Source organism: Trachypithecus francoisi, unplaced genomic scaffold, assembly GCF_009764315.1.
Source record: "Trachypithecus francoisi isolate TF-2019V2 unplaced genomic scaffold, Tfra_2.0 Lachesis_group4, whole genome shotgun sequence".
NCBI classification, from domain to species: domain Eukaryota; kingdom Metazoa; phylum Chordata; class Mammalia; order Primates; family Cercopithecidae; genus Trachypithecus; species Trachypithecus francoisi.
In genome coordinates this window covers 50,546,279-50,566,542 of record NW_022681469.1, presented here as the reverse complement: position 1 = coordinate 50,566,542, position 20,264 = coordinate 50,546,279, and the positions used below count along the sequence as shown (strand labels likewise).

At 38.7% G+C, this 20,264-nt stretch overlaps 1 pseudogene; it reads right to left on the bottom strand.

Moving 5' to 3' along the window:
* Positions 1-11,825: 11,825 nt before the first annotated feature.
* LOC117072679 lies at positions 11,826-13,500 on the bottom strand (annotated as a pseudogene).
* Between the last annotated feature and the right edge of the window lie 6,764 nt (positions 13,501-20,264).

The following is a 20,264-nucleotide window of genomic DNA, read 5'->3' as shown; positions in this document are numbered from 1 at the left end:
TCTAAAGGAGTTCACTTGTGTTAGTCCCAGTCCTCACTTTCTGGAGTCTGGAGCCCTGGTGTGTCTCCTTGGTCTGAAGCATGCTCTATTGTAATCTTAGACCAATTGCTTTGGAGTGGATTCCTGCACTTCCCTGTCCAACTGGAGACTCTCCTTATGTCCTGTCACTACCATCTCTGAAAGGTACAGCATTGACAGCCAAAGGATGAGTTTCTCTGCTCCTAAGGCAGCATCCCAAGGGCCCTTTCTGTTTTTCTCAAGAAGGAAGACCTTGCAGAAGGAGAAGTAGAGGACTTGTGTCATTGCCACATATATGCTTCCAATAGTTTCCTAATGTCTACTGATATCGCTTTCTACTGTCCACTGATGATACCATTGCTTCTTGAGAAGAATCTGTGTATGTGGAGGTGGGGTGGTTGAAGTCTGGAGTAGAAAGTATTTTCCCACCACATTGTGTTCATTATGATCACCCCACACCACCATGTGACTGAGTTTCTGGTGCCATTACCTTTACCATCTTTATATTCAGAATAGTGGCTTAATAAGACAAGATGGGTTAAAAGGAGTTTCAGAGTCAAGGATGGGGCCCACATATTACAAAAATAAGTTCTACCCAGTGGGGTAGTATCTAGACTTGGTGGACATAGTTAGCTTTTTAATAATACATTTTAATTTCTTTGGGTCATTTTTTTCTTATTTAAAATGAAGGACTTTGATTATATCAGTTTCAGGTCTTAAAAAATATTTGTATAGAAGCATCTACCATCTAGTAAATTAAAATAATAGAGAGAAAGTACAGCGTGAGGGAGGGATATGGTAAAAGATAAAAGCCCAGTTGTGAGCTAGGTTGTGCTGACCACAACCCAGTATGTGATAGGTCATTTTAGATACAGGTGTCCTGCAGCCAATTAGAGGAAGTGATATGGTTTAGATCTGTGTCCCTGCCCAAATCTCCTATTGAGATGTAATCCCCAGTGCTGGAGGGTGGGGCCTGGTAGGAGGTGACTGAATTATGGGGGTGGTTTCTCATCTTCCCCCTAGTGTTGTTCTTATGATAGATTTCTCACGAGACCTGGTTGTTTAAAAGTGTGTAGCACTTACCCCATCTCTCTTGGTCCTGCTCCTGCCATCGAAGATGCCTGATCCATCTTTGCCTTCTGCCATGAGTAAAAGCTCCCTGAGGACTCCCCAGAAGTAGATGCTGCCCTGCTTCCTGTACACCCTGTGGAACTGAGCTAATTAAACCTCTTTTCTTTATAATTGCCAAGTCTCAGGTATTTCTTTATGGCAGTGTGAGAATGGACTGATAAAGAGAGGAAACGCTGCTTGAAACAGGGACTGGGGCTTTAAGTCATTACTACTTAGCATTCTATTTGGAAAGAGTTGAGGAAAATCATATTACTGATATGGAGGGAAGAAAAGAATTACCTTGAAGCTGCATTTGCAGATCATGCTTACTCCTCCTCCTCATCTTCCTTCTCCTCCTCCTCTTATAAGATTCTATGTTAACTTGTAGCTAGGTTTGCGGTTAAATAATGAAGGAATATGTTGGAGAAGAAACACCATGTTCCTCAAGGGACAGCTTGGTACTCAAAATACAGAGCAATCTCTGCATCCATACTTTACACACAGAATTTCTCTGCAGCTCAAAAAGCTTTGTGGAAATAATATGTAACTTTTTTTTTGTAGTAGAAATAAAACTAATTTGTTGCTGAATATACAAATGTATTCAACAACAAATATTTATTCAGTTCTTAGTATGGACAATGTAAGGCCATAGTATGTCAGTTCTAGGTATTCATAGTATGTCAGTTCTAGGTAAGCTCCAAGAGGGCAGACATTTTGTCTGTTCTTTTTTTTTTTTTTTTTTTTTTGTATTTTGAATACAAAATTTTAAATTTTTAAGTGTAAGATTTTTGGGGTTTTGTTGTTGTTTTTTGACACAGTCTCGCTCTGTTGCCCAGGCTGGAGTGCAGTGGAGTGATCTCGGCTCACTGCATCCTCTGCTTCCTGGGTTCAAGCGATTCTTGTGCCTCAGCCTACCAGGTAGCAGGCATGCACCACCACACCCAGCTAGTTATTTATATTTTTGTAGAGACAGGGTTTCCCCATGTTGGCCAGGCTGGTCTCGAACTCCTGTCTTCAAGTGATCTGCCTGCCTCAGCTTCCCAAAGTGCTGGATTTACAAGTGTGAGCCACTGTGCCTGGCCTTTAACTGTAATTTTATTTTGTGTTCATAAGAGTCAATCAGTGTAAAAATTAGCTAGTCCTGAAATTAACTCTACCACAAATAAACATATTCATTTATTTGTTTTCTACTCTTTTTCTAAGGTGCCTTGTGCACAAAACAAATATAGCATCGTATTTGGATTTATAAATGTTTGTTTCAAAGCCTGTCTTCTCTGTAGATCATGGAGCATGATACCTGCACAATGTAGGCATTTAATAAATGCTCATTGAATGGATTCTTGATTATCTGGGTTAAGTGGAAAACAGTGGTACAGGTACACAAAAACAGTTGCACTTGGAATGATTTTAAACATATTATGAACCCAAACTTTTCATGATAAAGTCAGCAAACTCAAAGTTTCCTTACCTTTTACTAGCTTTCAGAAAGATCTACTGTTCTGTAACTTTTATTCATACAAAAATTTAAATTGTTTTGCCTTCCATTCATTTTGGCAGTAAGTTTTTCCCTCACAAACTCTTGCTATCAGTAGATGAAGTAAAATCTTAATTCTACCTCACCCTCCAGCACCATCACTAGCTAATCGAGTTTTACAAAAAGGATATATCTCTTCATTGCTGTATTGAAGTTTTAGAATTGCTTCCTCAGTACAGTTGTAAGGCTTTGAAAATCTGTTTGTAGAGTTGGTGATTGGGTAACACATTTTGAGTGAAGTTGTAAAGAGTCCATGAATAGCAAGAGCAGAAAAGAAGAAAAAGATATAGATTGAATCTAAGGATGTTAAAATGCAATTTTAGCTTTTCCTTTCATAATAGGCTTCTGCCTTCGTTTTTTTCTACATTTGAATGAGGTACATGGAAGACTGAGCTACTTAAAAAAAAAGCCTTCATTGTGATTCTTTTTCTTTTTTCTTTTTCTTCATTTCTTCCTTCTTTCCTTTTTTTTTTTTTTAAATTAATGTAGGCATTCTTTTCCAAAAGCCAATATCCTGAAGTAAGTACTGTGTAACACTTCTCTTCTTTTGGTTATTTGAGTCAATGTTTCAAATTGGAAAAGAAGAAAAAGAAGAAATTTGTACTCAATCCTCTTGCCTTTTTGCAGCTTCGTTTGCATAAATGTGCAATTTTTGTAGGGGTGATGTACTGTATTGAGAAATTCAGAGACAGCTGCCAGGGCCATCTTGCAGGGAAGCTGTGCTCAAGTTGAAATTTAATTTAAATATTTCATTTCATTATCATAGATTACAACACTAGTAGTAAACTCACTTCTTTGGAATCAGCAGTAATCCAATCCATGAAAATTCAATTACCCCATCAGTCCTCTTAGTCTACACGTTTTTTTGTAGCTAAAAGCAGAGAACTTCAACTTGGCAATGCAGATTGCCTGAAAGAACACTGGACTTTTTACTTAGAAGAATCCCAATCCCAAAACTTTAGATCACAGAATTCAATTTAATTAACTAAAGAATTGTATGTATTGATGTTCTCCAGCTACATTACCAGGCATGAATGCAAGTCAAGTGACATCATCCATTTTCCACTAATCTTTTAAACAGCCATTTATTTAAGTTGCTGCAATTAACTGTTGATTTTTACCTCACCTTGGGCTTTGCTTCAGATGCTGGTATCAACATTGAAACCAATGGTGCATGCTGGTGACTAATGGCTACTTTTTTACTCAAAAGAAAGCTCCCTTTTCTTACTAATGATTATGAATTTTTTTAATGAAAGTACCATTTCCAGAAATACGTGTACTGTTTGTTATTAGCTAAGATTGTAGACATTATTTGAATCATAAAATATAGAGAAATATATTATGATTTCCCTGATATGGTAAAAACCATTGTTGTCATTATTATTGTTTGTGATGCATGGATTCCAGTGGCTTTTCCATTACCCAGCCTCATCTGGTTTAGATGTAATTTTAGCAAATTTCTTTTTGGAAATAACAATTTAACCCCAAAGGGTAATTCCGTTCAAAGGGAAATGATGTGAAAGTGATGATCTTTATATCTAGTTTCTTGTAGCTCAGACTGCATTAACGGCATACCAACAGGGCATCAATGAATTAAATGCATGCACACTATACACATACTCATACTTATGCTAACTCTCACACATAAAGCCAGTGGAAAAGACATATCTTTTGGGAGTATTTTTCCTCTCTAAGCTAACTACAGGCAAATTTCTATCTTTCATTTTTAGAAGGGTTGAATGAGATACACCATCTTCTCCATTTTGGACCTTGACATTTCCATAAACCTCTTCTCATATAGGTTTGAATAGAGAACAGACTGATGGAGTCAATATTCAATCCTGAAAAGACCCTGGTGGGGGGACACAAGGAGACCTCAGAATCACCACGTAGTTAAATCAGTGTGCTTATCTTTCCTACTGAGATGGATCATACCCTTTTGGTCATAGGCCCTTTCCTTTCAGCTATGGAAAGCAAATTTTATTACTTTTATTAAAGATGGATCCTGTCCACACATTCATGACATTAATATCCCAGTATAAAATGCACCTTGTCCCTCTGAGTTTGGCATCTATTCTGCTGACAGTGTTCATATTACGTTTGGAAAGGATTTGCCATTGGCATTGTTTTAACTTCTGGTTTTTAATTACTTTTATTGCCACATAATTTTGAAATTTATGGACAATGTTTAAATGAGTTATAAATGGCTGGAATTATGAAGTAATAAAAATAAATGAAAACTGCTTCCTATCTTAATGATTTTTAATGGGTTCTTAAAGATGAAAGAAAATAAGGATGTGCCACAAGCGTTACAGCTTGGAAGGGGGTAACCTTTTTGCCATATAGTGCTATTTTCCCCCAAGTGAAAATGTAGAATAGATCCTAGGAGGCTCAAGAGTCATGGCACTGTGTTTGACTGGTATGGTTTTCACTGAGAGGGCTTAATGTACACAGGCACTCATACTCGTGAACAACATTCTGCTGAGAGTAGACAAGAATTGATGAAGGCTAGAGGCATAGAAGTATGTGTGAATTGGTCCCCAAAGATTCATATGATGTTTCTTACTCTTGAGGACCTCATAATTTGTCATGAAAAAGAAATACACATTTACAAAACCCAGAACAACATTAGTGGCATTGTCTTCTAAAGTTCTAGGGTCTTGGTAGAATAAAGTATTAAAGGGATTTAGAAACTAGAGAGAGAGTTGTGGTCTAGAAAATGCTCTTAAGAAAGGTGAACCTTGCTCTGGACTTGGAAATATTTAAGGGAAAGGAGGATGAGAGGAGATTTCAGATAGGAAATAAACTTGGAGAGATAAGAAAAAATGTGTCATATTGAAGAATAGTATCAAGTTTTTTTAATAAGTGAAGATGTGCTTAATCAATAAGCAGGAGATTAGTGCTAATAAAAATAACAAACAATATTTACTGAATGAGTTCTGTGGCTCAAAGCAATGTGTTAAGTGCATTTCATGAATTATCTCGTGATTTTTTTTTTCTTATGATCATCAATAACATATTAGCTGACTTCACATTTATACTTGAGCATCTTGGCAGTAGGAACTAGTTTAAATCTGAAAACATTCATTGATTTGATTTGGGCGAATTGCTATGAGATGGCAGAAAAGGCAAGAAAGCAGCTGAGAAATTACTCTGAAAATCTGGGTGTCTATGAATTAAACCATTCATGAAAAAAGTGAATTTATCCAATGGTGTGCTGATAAATATTTAGCAATTGGTTTTCCGTTGGGGGAAAAAGTCATGATTTGAGAATTTGGCTCCTTCTGGGGTGTAAATAACAATGGCTGAATTCAGGCTACTGGTGTAAGATCAACTGGCTCACAAAATTCCTGAAAACTTAACAATTGGCTCTTGCAAGTCGGTATGAATTGGCTTCAGCATACCACTAAATTAATTCTAGACACAGAGAAACTGAAGAAGGATAGAGATTTTGATGACTGGGCTATATGGAAAGAGAAGAGAATATTTCAGAAGTGGCATCCAGTTTTATAGCTTGAAGGAAAGAGATCCTGGGCATCACTAACACATGGCAGGGCAGCACCAGCTGTGTCTAAACTGAGTATCAGTCTCATAGAGATGGTACTAGTAGCTCCTACAGGCAAATGTTTATATGGTTTTCACTTGCTTAGAGGAGAAAGTTTTCTGCCTTGATGACTGAGGAATGAGCATGGTATTTGGGTTAATGATAGGATGGTGTGGTACAGCATTCTGTGTCCAGTAAAGTTTACCATGGAGTCATTAAAACAGAAAGGCTGAGACTGACTGAGGACTCATTTTCACCAAGGATTTCTTTGAAACAGAACGTGAAAAATCAACATTATTTATTTCTCCAGGTAGAAGATATGGCATAGAGCAGGAAAAGGGGCTTGCTTTCTATTTGTGACACTGTGAGGATTTCAGAGACATGAAACGTTTTCTGGAGACACTTAGAAATACCTGGGGAAATTGGAGAAACTCTCAACCACAATGAAGTCCTGTCTCCTCAGGTATGAAGTGAAATTTGAATGTTAACCATGTAACTTTGTACCCAAAGGTTTCTTAAGCCTGGAAAATGTAGATCAGGAAAAAAAGACCTGGGAAATTTAGGATGGGAGGAGATGAGCATAAAAGTAATCATATTATGTCTGAGATGGTAAGCAAGAAAATATGACTTGGTATACAGTTAAAATAAAAGCCCAGGCGAGGTGTAGTGGCTCATGCATATAATCCCAGCACTTTGGGAGGCCGAGGTGGGGGGATCACAAGGTCAGGAGTTTGAGACCAGCCTGGCCAACATGATGAAACTCCATCTCTACTAAAAACAAAATATTAGCTGGGCATGGGGGCAGGCGCCTATAATCCCAGCTACTTGGGAGGCTGAGGCAGGAGAATCGCTTGAACTCAGGAGGCGGAGGTTAGGGTGAACAGTGATCGTGCCATTGCACTCCAGCCTGGGGGACAGAGCAAGACTCCATCTCAAATAAATAAATTAATTAAACAAACAAACAAACAAACAATAAAAGCCCAAAACTCTAGTGAAAAGAGCAGAAATAAGGAGGAAAAATGGGAGTCATTAACTACAACTTTTGGCTAGGAGGGAGGATGAATAATACAAGTCAGGAAGGGTGAAGGAAGGAGATTATATTGCTTCTGTTGAAGACTTCAAGGAGAGTATTACTGTAAGTGTAACCAATATTTGCCAATACACAATCTTGGGTGTGTATCATCAATAAATTCATTTTCCCCATGGTGCCTTAGCAACAACCATTTCTGTGCCATGTTTATCCGTCTCTTAGTTTACAGATCTCTGGGCTTCTAAACTCCTCCTCACTTATGAATATTATCAGACTGGTGCTGGGCAGCAGATATGCCAAGCGCACACTCTCAATAGTCCATATGTCAAAACAGAATGCCTTGCCATTCACTTTCTGAAGACTTCACAGTACATTGTGTCTTCACTGTTGTTTTGTTGGCAGGTAGTTTTTGTTGTGTTTGAGCCTCAGGAATGATTTAATTCACTTATTCCCTTGAAGGGAGTCCCATTAGCATTTTTTTCCTCCTTGTCTGAGTAGAACTCAGAGCAGAGAGGTTACATCTTCCTTCTTTTCCTTTTATTAGTGGTTGAAGATCAGGGCAGAGCTCTTGCTAAATGCTCTAATCCCGAGCACTACTGGAAACCCACTCTCCTTTTTGCTTCTAGCTAGCCAAATTCCCAATGTTTGATTAGTAAATTTGACTTAAAATTTGTAATTCTTTTAGTCTTTTGCTACAAAGCAGAGCATAAGACACACACTCACATGCCCACGCACACACATACACACACACACATACACACATACACAGATTTCCAGCTGAAATGGCTAGACTCCTAAGTGTTATATAAAGATTAGGGTGAAAAGTAGCAATTTCAGGTTCCTAGCCGATTCACAAAGGAAAATATTATCTAGAAAATATTCTCTCTATTGCTCTTACCCCTGAAACTCATGGCCTTAGGCCACTGAATTCAGGTTTTAAAATTTAAATTATAGAGATTGATATGTACAGTTTTAACCTGCAGATATTTGGTATGTAGATTTGTTACTTTAATATCTTCACACTTTATTATCTTCAATTTTTAAAAAAATTGCTTGCATTTATGTTAAACTTTATAGCTCTTGTTTAAAGAAAATACATTTTCGTTGCACATATTGGTACTTCTTTCTAAAGATTTTAAATTCTGCTCAATTTCCCAACTCCATTCCAAACCATGAGAATGATCTCAATTTGTACTTTATGAATTAGTGGTTCACTTCTTCCTTCTTTCAGATCTTATGCTTTTAAATTCATGATTTTTATTTTTATTTTTTTGCTTATTTCTTTCTTTATATAGTTCTTTATTTCTGAAACTGACACTTGCTTTCTATGCTTACCTAGATCACTTGGACTTTCTTTATTTCATGTTTTTCATCTTTCCCACTCAGCTACCTTCTTTTTTTCAGGGTATCATTGATGAAAAGAGTCAAACTCTATAAAATATTTGAAGAGATTTATTCTGAGTCAAATATGAATGACCATGGCCCATGACACAGCCCTCACGACGTCCTAAGACTATGTGCCCAATGTGGTTGGGATACTGCTTGGTTTTACATATTTTAGGAAGGCATGAGACATCAATCAAATACATTTAAGAAATATATTGGTTTGGTTTAGGAAGGCAGGACAACTCAAAGCGGGGCTGCGGGGAGGCGGGCTTCCAGGCTGTAGGTAAATTTAAGCATTTTCTGGTTGACAACTGGTTGAGTTTGTGTAAAGACCTGGGATCAATAGAAAGGAATGTTCGGGTTAAAGATAAAGGATTGTGGAGAATAAGTTTTATTGTGCAGAGGAAGCTCTTAGATAGCAGACTTTAGAGAGAGCAGGTTATAAATTGTTTTTTATTGGGCTTAAAAGGGTGCTTGGCTCTTAGTTGATTATCTCCTGGGTCTGGGAAGGAAGGAAGGAAAACAAAGCGGGAAGAGGATTCTCTATATAATGTGAATTTTTCTCAAAAGAGATTTTGCAGGGCAATTTCAAGGTATGGCAAAGAAATGTATTTTGGGATTAAGTATTTTTTTCCTTGTTTCGTAATATTATGCCAGAGTCAGATTGAAAAGTAAGTCACAATATATAGGGTCAAATAAAATCCATCTAAGACACACACTCACATGTACACGCAAACACAGACGCACACACACACACACACACACACACAGTTCCAGTTGAAATGGCTAGACTCACAAGTGTTGTATAAAGATTATGGTAAAAAGAATGAGAATTTATAGTTTGTAGTATATGACTCCATAGACTCCTTAGGTAGGAATTTGGGTGAGATAAAAAATCGGACCTTAGTCATCAGTATAAATATCCTCAGATCTTTCCCATCTGCAGAGATATCTTTTCCTGTTCATGTCAACACTTTGAATATTTGTCCATTTCTTTTTCACTACCCTTAAGCCCAATTCTTTGTAAGAATAGTCTGCACAGCTTCATTGTCATTAGTTTTCTGTTTTTCTCTAATTCTTCAATTTTTTACAATTTGTTTTCTGTTCCCATTATATCACCAAAAAATGCCCTTTTGGAGATTATAATACATTTCTAATAACCAGTCAATATGCTTGCTCGTCTTGGTTTTGTTGATTTCCAGAGCTGTAGGATTTGACTTTATTAGCAGTCCTAATTCCCCCTGAAATTATTTTCCCACTGTCTTCTGCAAATCAGTTCTATTTTGGCTACATTTTTACTTCTCTGATCTTGACTTCTTAGACCTCTTCCTCCAGCTCCATCATTCTGAAACTTTATTTTATTTTTAATTGAGAAATAATAATCATACATCCTTACAGGGCACAATGTGATATTCTGATATATGCATAAATCCCTCATATTATTTCACTGGGATCTGTTCTTTACCTCCTTTTCCCTCTCTGTTTCATTTAAACAAGTGCTTCATTTAGCTAAATTAATACTTACTGAGCACTTATTGCCTGCAAATAATTGGGTGCTAAGCATGCCTTAGGGTGCCTCCTCTATGGTCCTGTTCAGAGAGATTGAAGTGTCATCTTGCTCAAAGAGACCTCTATGACCTTTGATTATATGTAAAATTTCTATCATTCTTTACAGCTTTTGGCTTAGGAATTTATGATCCTTGTTAAAATGCAAAAAATGTTATTCAGTAGGCTTCACACATTAAGTCAGCTACACCTTAAGTCAAAATAGAAAAAAATACTCAAATTATCTAACAGAACACAGACCCAGAGGTGTAAAATATAGGAAAGGTACATTTTAATGAGGTAAGAGACAGGAATGGGGGAATATTAGGTAATATGAAGCACTCCCTGGAAAAAGTAAATCTGTGGTTTGCCCCCATGGGTTTTATAGGCAAAATTTCCAAGGGCTGGCTGTGGAAATGCGTAAATTAGAAAACCAGAAAATAAAATTATAAGTAAATTCCCATGACTAAATAAGCCCAGAATTTTGAAAATAAGAGTTCTTTGCAGAGTGTATATTCCTGCTACAGTTTCATTTTTTTTTTCTGTATACTCTCACAGTTCTCAGTAAATGAATTTGAGTCACAAGAGATGAGCTTCCCAGAGGTGCTTTGTCTAATTAAGAATGATAATAATAAAAAAAAATCTCCATTAAAGCCTTTACTCTGGGAAAGCCATTAGGTTGCTACTAGAGTGACAGCAGGTTTTCTTCCAAGTTGAAGTGTTTGCTTTTACTCAAGTTCAATGATTATTAATGAATATTCTTTTATACCAGGTAGTCCTAGTGGACATTTCCAGGGTGAACAATAAGATACCCTGTAATGATAGATGATCCTGTAGTTTAACATAGGTGTTTTTGACTACTAATGAAAAATGAAACAAATTCAGCTTCCTGTCCTTCTAATAAAATATTACTATTTTTACAATAGTAATGCTTTAATATTTCAATATGGTCTGAAATGTGGCCTTAAAATATATTTTTAACAAATTCGTGGATCTTAAAAAAAAATTAGAGGGCAATGGTAACAGAAACTCAGTGTTTTAGAGTATTAAAAACTACCAGTTGTATGATTTTTTTTTTCCATTTTAAACTTATTTTCTGTTCATACTATTTTTAACATAGATTCAGTGGGGATTCGCTCACTTAGAAATTCTTTATTATGTGGGGTTCTTACTCTAATATTTATGTAGGAATTTTAAGCCTATGTATCTTGGTACTTCCCGGCTTGACTATGTGCATATAAAATTTAACAGAACTTATTATCAAAGTGACAATAATTCTATCTTCTGCTTTCTATATTTAAGGAGAATAATACATTTAGAGAATATTAATAAGAGTGTTCCTGCAGTCACAGGTCATCGATTATTTAAGGGCTACTTTTGTAAGTATTTTTAAAGAACAAATGTTTTAGCAATGCCACTAAAACCAGTAAGGATTAGTTTGCATATGATGCAATTTATGGCATATAGTTATCTAATGACCACAACTATTATTTGTGTACCTTTTCCATCACAATGTCTTCACCCTGCCGTCCTCCAGTGCCCAGAACTTCCTAGTGTAAACTGGGTGGCCTCCCTCCTCCTGGTTTTCTCACTTTCTGTCTCAAATTTACTTTTTTTTTCACTAAGGGTTCTGAATCTCTTTTATTAGCACAGAAATAACAGGTTTAGATTGTATTACAAAAAGAGCTCAAACTGTTCATATACAGCAACTGGGCTTGCTAGGGGATAGAAGAGGGAATTCTTCAGACTACTGTACAAGGAGACAAAGACTCCTCATCCTAAACAAAGTGTTAAGGTATGTAGACAAGTTTCTTGCAAGACAGAAAAGAGAACTCCACAGTCACTATAACACATCCCTTAAGGAATAGGCATGTGTTTGTAGGAAGCAAACAAAGCTTTCCATAGAGAAACCACCTTCGCGTGATGATTAAGTGCACTTGGGTTTTGTTTCTGCATCTGTCACTGGGTGAATGAAGATACCATCTTCAGGATGTTCTGTGTCATCCATTTTATAATATATGATGATGCTATTGCAAGCATAGTCCTATCATTACTGAAGGCAAGTGATGCGATGCTCTTGGGGTACCCATGCAACTGGCACAGTTACTTTTTGTTAAATGGATTCCAAGTATTTACAAAGCCATCAGAACCACCTATGGCAAATGTATTACGGATATTCTGGAAAGAAATGGCATTAACTGGGTAAACCTGCTCAATATTATTTTCTTTTAGTCTGTGACATTTGAAGGCATATTTCTTCTGTACCTCAGGGCTTGGGCCAAGTACTCAATTGCCACTCTGCCTTCAATAGAGCTTAATACATAACCCTGCTTGTTTGGAGATGCTTGTATGCAGCGAGTCTGGTATTTCAGGCTGGACTCCCTGCTCTGGTGCACATAACCCATGTTCCATAAGCCCCACACCAACACTCTGAGGCCCACTGTTCTCACAGTCAGCTGGTCTCCAGACACTGAGAAGGTATATACCTTTTCAGGCTGAGAGAAGGTCCTGGCGTTACCACGATTTCTGGGATCCCACAATTTAACTGTCTGATCCCAACTTCCAGTAACCATCACATTCACTTCTGGACAGTATTCGACACATCTGATGGGGACATCGTGGGTCCCAACAAGATTTTCTTGATCAGTGTTCCAATCATGCATTTTCAATTGATGATCTAGTCCTCCTCTCCAGGCCTGCGCTGGATCGTAGAAGGCTCAGTCCGGGAAGGCACCGGTGTGCTGGTACCTGAGCGCATGGACCTGAGAGCGAGAGCCATTACCTGAGCAGGTGTCCCGCACATTGTAGAGGAGTACTGACGTGTCCCAGGAGGAGACAAGCAGGAACTGGGAGGTGTTGGGGTTGAACTCCAAGGAGATGACATCCTCTCGTGGCTAGGTCAGCTTGAGCTCATTAGAACGGGTCATCCCCTGTGATCTGCCCTGCCAGCTGATGGCCGGGGAAGTCTCTGGAGAGTCTGCTCCCTCAAGCAGTCCCCTCACCTCACTCGTGTTGTCTTCATCGTCATTGTCACCTCCCCGCTCTGCCTCTCCGCTCCACCTCCCCACTCCGCTGTCAAAAGATACATTAACAAGAGTAAACCATAACAAATTTGTTCAAAGTTTTACATGACCAAGGAGTCTCCAGAGATGAAGACTCAAAGCCCCAGGGAACACCATTTTTATACTTGGGTTCTACAGCCATGTAGAAATGGGATTGGACAGAAGGAGTAGGATCTAATAGTAGTAGACTGAGTGGGGAGACCCAGCAAGGCCTGTCCAGTTTCTTTCTGGTCTCTGTGTGTGGCATTTCTTCCTCCTGGCTGTGGGTCTGTGAAGCTCTTCAAGAGAGAAAGATGGGAGAAGGAAGAGAGTGACCGTTCTAGGTTTTATGACTTTGGGGAAGAAGGGTTCTAAGTTCTATGATCTGCCATGGGGAAGAAGAATTCTGGTTTCCGAGGCTCAGCTCAGGGGAGAATGAGGCAGGAGACAAGAGGGCAGGAGAAGGTCAGAGATCTTGCTTCTGGGGTCTTCTAATCTTAATTCAAAGTATTTAGCATGCCAGGGTGCCAGGCTTTGGGGTATTGTTTTCTGGGTCCCGATACCATTACCACTGTCAAAATAATGAACATGTGTTACTCTCAAAAGCTGCTCTCATGCTCCTTTGCAATTGAACTGTTGCTCATGCCTCCTGGTCACTTCTTCCATCCCTCCACACAACCAACCAGTCACTGATATTTGAAAAGCTAAGAACTGGGCCAGGCGTGGTGGCTCATGTTTATAATCCCAGCACTTTAGGAAGTCAAGGAAGGTGAATCACTTGAGGTCAGGAGTTCGAGACCAGCCTGGCCAACATGGTGAAACCCCATCTCTACTAAAAATACAAAATTAGCCAGAGGTGATGGTGCACCCCTGTAATCCCAGCTATTTGGGAGGCTGAGGCAGGAGACTCACTTGAACCTGGGAGGTAAAGGTTGTAGTGAGTCAAGATCATGCCATTGCACTCCAGCCTGAGCAACAAGAGTGAAACTTCATCTCAAAAAAACAAAAAAAAACCCGAAAAAACTAACAATTTTAAAACAAGTTTGTCCTTTGTGGTGAATGCCCTTAGTAATGCAACAAGTGTGGTATTTAGAATTCAATTATTTGTCCTTCTAACTTGTTCTGTTACATACTTGAAATTGATTAGACACAGGTCCGCTGCAAAACGAGAGGAGTATTTTAGAGTAGCACTGTAAATGGTCTTATTTATATAACAATGGCAACTTCAACAGTTTTGTGGTGAAAAAAAAATCGGAAACAAATTCTGTGCATGAAGAAACTTGGAGTGGCAGCTTCCGAACCTTTTGAAACCCTAAAATTTACATTGTGGCTTTAACTGTAGTTTGCAACTCTAGCTGCACATTAGAATCACTTGGGGAGCCTTAAAAATGTTGATGCCTGGGTCCCATCTTGGCTGAGTTAAATCAGAATCTCTGGCAGGGGGGTTGAGTCTCAGAGATGATTACGATTTAAAAGCTCCCAGGTGATTCTAACATGTAGCGAGCTTTGAGCATCATTGCTCATAATTGTACTTATAATTAAGTGTTCTTTTTGGAGAGCCAGTTTCAGATGTTATTTTCTTAAGGATTTTACCCAGAATTGATCATTCTGCATCACCATTTCCTCTCAGAAGGTTGGCTTGCTATGGTAAAGTAGTATTTCAACATGGAAAAGAAATGATTACTGTTTACAGAGAGGAAGATGTGATTTATCTTCCTCTCTTGAATAATTTGCATATTTGAATCAAAGTGCACTGTGCTTTTTTATCACCTTTACCATTTTCTATCTTAACGTGCATGGGAGGCCACAGAAAAAGCTATGAAGTTTAAGTATTGACCTTTCCCATCCCTTCTTAGTTCCATTCCCTCTCCAGTGTTTCCTGCTTCTCTGTGTGCCTTGTAGGTCCTTCATTCTGCACCATCCCTGGGGCTTCCCTCTTTACTCTCAGGATTATCCTGAACTCTACAGTCCAGGGAAATGCCCCTGTCCTTCTTATTTTTAATCTCTACTTATTTTTAATCTCTATTTTAATTATCCTGACATCTGTAGTCTAGGGATATGCCCTTGTCTTTCTTACTTTAATCTCTACTTGAAGTCTTTTCTAATACATGTGTTTATGTCAATGTCTGCCAATGTTTGTGCTGTTTCATGTAAGCTATATTATGCTAACTTCAGCCATTTGCTGCTGATGCTATGACTTAAAGGACCCACTGTATAGTGGAATGTTTCTCTGTTTGTTTCAACCCCATGGGAGAAAAATTTGAAGGCAGGTATGTCAGCCTGTGGCATCCATAACACACCATAGACACAACACTTCCTTGTGCTTCTGCAAAGGAACAGCTTTGTTGGTAGAATCACCTCTTCAGCCTGTGTAAGGAACATTGGTTTGTCTACCTCTGAGAAAACTAAAGCCTGGGGGCGATAAGTGGTAGGGAGACAGGTGCTTCACTTTGAATTAGTAGTACAATGTTGTTTTTCAGAGTCTTCTATGACAGTTATACAACCAGAAAACATTATAGCTCAACGACCTTTCAATGCAAACGTCCAGTGGTGAGGCAGCTGAGTGTTTTAGCAGATTGAACTCTAAAGACGTAGGAATCGATTTTTCTCAAAAGTGTATCAGAGCTTTGGTCCCACTCCATTCCTACTTAGTTTCAGATATTTGTTAAATGCAGGGATATGTAGAGAAATACACATATTACTACTGGGGATCATTTGCAATGGATTAGTTCAGAGGATTTTTTTCATTGTCCATATTACATATTTACTTCTAAAAGTCAAAATTGCATTTAAAGTGATCCAGTGAATGATGACTGCAATATTTCCGTGTTTATGAATCACAAGTTAGTCTTTTATATTTGCTTTGTTTCTTTTAGAAGAGTTTTATTAGCACATATAAAAGTAGCTAAGAGGTAAAACACTTTCCTTTTGTTTATATGTAACTTGGGAAAAAATTTTACTGCTGGTGATAAATTGAAAAGCTGTGGTAACCATGATTAAGTCAGTCCAGCATGGAAACATTTATTGGGAACCTGCTATATACACAGCACTCTGATAGGGATGGGGGATATAATATATTACAGATAATTGGGATAATCAAGCAACTTAAAATGTGTGGGGGAAAACGTGGCACAACTGTGAATGGCGCAAACATCTGTTACAGTAGTGGAGCGAATATCTTTTTGATATATTTAGCATCAGTAAAATTTCCACAAATTCAAGCATCTGAGGAAGCAAAATGCCTAATTTGTCACAGGAATAAAAACAAGATAAAGATGATCTAAAAGCTTAGACACCTAGGTGAATTGACAACTACAAATGAGCAATGCCTTCAACTTTTAAGTTTCCTGGCAGCTAAAGGCCTCAGTTTTTATTTCTGACAAAAGAAAAGACACAATTTATCTGCAGAGACAAAGATATTTTTATGACACTGCATTCAAACAGGAATATATCTGAAAGGTCTCTGTATAGTGAATATCATATTGGATAATAAAATCAACTACAGTTTTACAACAGGAAAAGTAAATCCACAGAGGTGATTCCAGGTATGACCATTTGTGAGACAAAGAGCATTGCTTGAACTAAAGGAAAGATTTATATGATAAACAATAAAACATGAAACTAATGTGAAATTTCCCCTTCCTTTCTCTTTCTAAACCCCAGTTCTACTTCTCATGAGTAATTATTTTTAACCTATTGCATTCAGACTTCTGGCAGTTACCCTAAAAACCCCAAGTACTTTTCCCATACAGCTGTTTCTTCATCCAACAATTGGGATAAAATTCAGTATCTCCTCACTGTGACAGAGAAGTTAGACTAAACTTTATTCTCCTTTCCACATCTTCTCCCAGTGTTTGTTAGGAAACACAGATAACCCTCCAAATACCAGGTAAATCTATGATGAACTAGATATGACAAACAGTGCTGTCACGTTTTATTACTTGAGGACTTATTATTTATCTTGACAACATGTGGGTTATTATCTTTGGCATATTAAAGGATGTAATTTATTTCTGTCTTTGCAATCTCTTAGTGGATTATATTCTGATTTTCTGCTTATTTAACAATAAAACTATTTTCCTTCTAACTTTGTGGAGAGATTTTCTATATCGATAAGAGCTTTTTGTTTTTATAGTTCCCCAGCATATACCTTTTTCCTGGGAACCTCTCTGCTTGTTCTTTCTATGGTATTTAATTTTCTCTTCTTGATTTTTTCTTCACTGTTCCTTTTTCGCTACTCATTCTTATTTTTTAATGAAGAATTATACTTAGTAATAAAGCTACTTGGCATGGATCGTGCAACTGTGTTAACACACTGCATCTCCCTGGAATAAAATAGTTGACCATGGTCTTGGATAAGTGTGTGGATGTGTCATTTGAGGGTATAAAGGGCAGGCTGAACACATCTTGAAAGCTAAACCTTTATATTTGGTTATTCATAGCACAATCTTGGATTCTCCTTGGGCCTCCCATTATTTTATGAAGTACTCTCCTGGTTTTGTCCAGTAGAGCACTTCATGAAGTTAAGTGGTAGGAAGTCTATACCTTGCTCTGCATACTGCGGGGCAAATTGGTCTTCGATAATTCCTTAATTGAATCATTGGAATTTCTGACCCCTTCCCACTACTATTCTCTGTAATTACCTTTTTCAAATTTCGAACTTCAGGAGTCATTTGGACAAACAGTCTGTTTCTGCTCAGGGTGTTGTCAAAGACAAAAGAAGAAATTGGCAGGCAAGAGTTTTCTTCTGGGTTTAAAGTTCTTTTTCAGGTAAACCGGTTTGCTGCCTTTATTTTTTTCTAACTTCTTTATCTTTTTCAACTTCTAATGCAGAAGGAAAAGAAAAACTTTTATTTTTCTATCTAAGAACATTTTTCTCTTTCATTCTTATGAATTTTACAAAGCTTCCTCTGATTAGGGAGGGAAAAAAAATGTGAAGTTTTTTTTTTTTCTTCAAATACACTAGGGGCGGAGCAAGATGGCCAAATAGGAACAGCTCCAGTCTCTAGCTCCCAGCATGAGCGACACAGAAGACAGGTGATTTCTGCATTTTCAACTGAGGTACTGGGTTCATCTCACTAGGGAGTGCCGGACAATCGGTGCTGGTCAGCTGCTGCAGCCCAACCAGCGAGAGCTGAAGCAGGGGGAGGCATCCCTCACCTGGGAAGCAAAGGGGGAAGGAAATCCCTTTTCCTAGCCAGGGGTACTGAGACACACAACACTTGGAAAATCGGGTAACTCCCACCCCAATACTGTCCTGTACCAAGGGTCTTAGCAAACGGGCACACCAGGAGATTATATCCCACACTTGGCCGGGAGGGTCCCACGCACACAGAGCCTCCCTCATTACTAGCACAGCAGTCTGCGATCTAATGGCAAGGCAGCAGCGAGGCTGGGGGAGGGGGCGCCTGCCATTGCTGAGGCTTAAGTAGGTAAACAAAGCCACTGGGAAGCTTGAACTGGGTGGAGCTCACAGCAGCTCAAAGAGGCCTGCCTGTCTCTGTAGATTCCACCTCTGGGGACAGGGCACAGCTAAACAACAACAACAACAAAAGCAGCAGAAACCTATGCAGATGCAAACGACTCTGTCTGACAGCTTTGAAGAGAGCAGTGGATCACCCAACACGGAGGGTGAGATCTGAGAACGGACAGACTGCCTGCTCAAGTGGGTCCTTGATCCCTGAGTAGCCTAACTGGGAGACATCCCCCACTAGGGGCAGATTGACACCCCACACCTCACACGGTGGAGTACACCCCTGAGAGGAAGCTTCCAAAGCAAGAATCAGACAGGTACACTCGCTGTTCAGCAATATTCTATCTTCTGCAGCCTCTGCTGCTGATACCCAGGCAAACAGGGTCTGGAGTGGACCACAAGCAATCTCCAACAGACCTACAGCTGAGGATCCTGACTGTTAGAAGGAAAACTAACAAACAGGAAGGACACCCACACCAAAACCCCATCAGTACGTCACCATCATCAAAGACCAGAGGCAGATAAAACCACAAAGATGGGGAAAAAGCAGGGCAGAAAAGCTGGAAATTCAAAAAATAAGAGTGCATCTCCCCCTCCAAAGGAATGCAGCTCATTGCCAGCAATGGATCAAAGCTGGACAGAGAATGACTTTGACGAGATGAGAGAAGAAGGCTTCAGTACATCAAACTTCTCAGAGCTAAAGGAGGAATTATGTACCCAGTGCAAAGAAACTAAAAATCTTGAAAAAAGAGTGGAAGAATTGATAACTAGAATAATTAATGCAGAGAAGGCCATAAACGAACTGACAGAGATGAAAACCGTGACACGAGAAATACATGACAAATGCACAAGCTTCAGTAACCAACTCAATCAACTGGAAGAAAGAGTATCAGCGATTGAGGATCAAATGAATGAAATGAAGGGAGAAGAGAAATCTAAAGAAAAAGGAAGAAAAATAAATGAACAAAGCCTGCAAAAGAAGTATGGGATTATGTAAAAAGACCAAATCTACGTCTGATTGGGGTGCCTGAAAGTGAGGGGGAAAATGGAACCAAGTTGGAAAACACTCTTCAGGATATCATCCAGGAGAACTTCCCCAACCTAGTAGGGCAGGCCAACATTCAAATTCAGGAAATACAGATAACAGCACAAAGATACTCCTCAAGAAGAGCAACTCCAAGACACATACTTGCCAGATTCATCTAAGTTGAAATGAAGGAAAAAATCTTAAGGGCAGCCAGAGAGAAAGGTCAGGTTACCCACAAAGGGAAGCCCATCAGACTAACAGCAGATCTCTCAGCAGAAACTCTACAAGCCAGAAAAGAGTGAGGGCTAATATTCAACATTCTTAAAAGAATTTTAAACCCAGAATTTCATATCCAGCCAAACTAAGTTTCATAAGTGAAGGAGAAATAAAATCCTTTACAGATAAGCAAATGCTTAGAGATTTTGTCACCACCAGGCCTGCCTTACAAAAGACCCTGAAGGAAGCACTAAACATGGAAAGGAACAACCGCTACCAGCCATTGCAAAAACATGCCAAAATGTAAAGACCATGGAGGCTAGGAAGCAACTGCATCAAC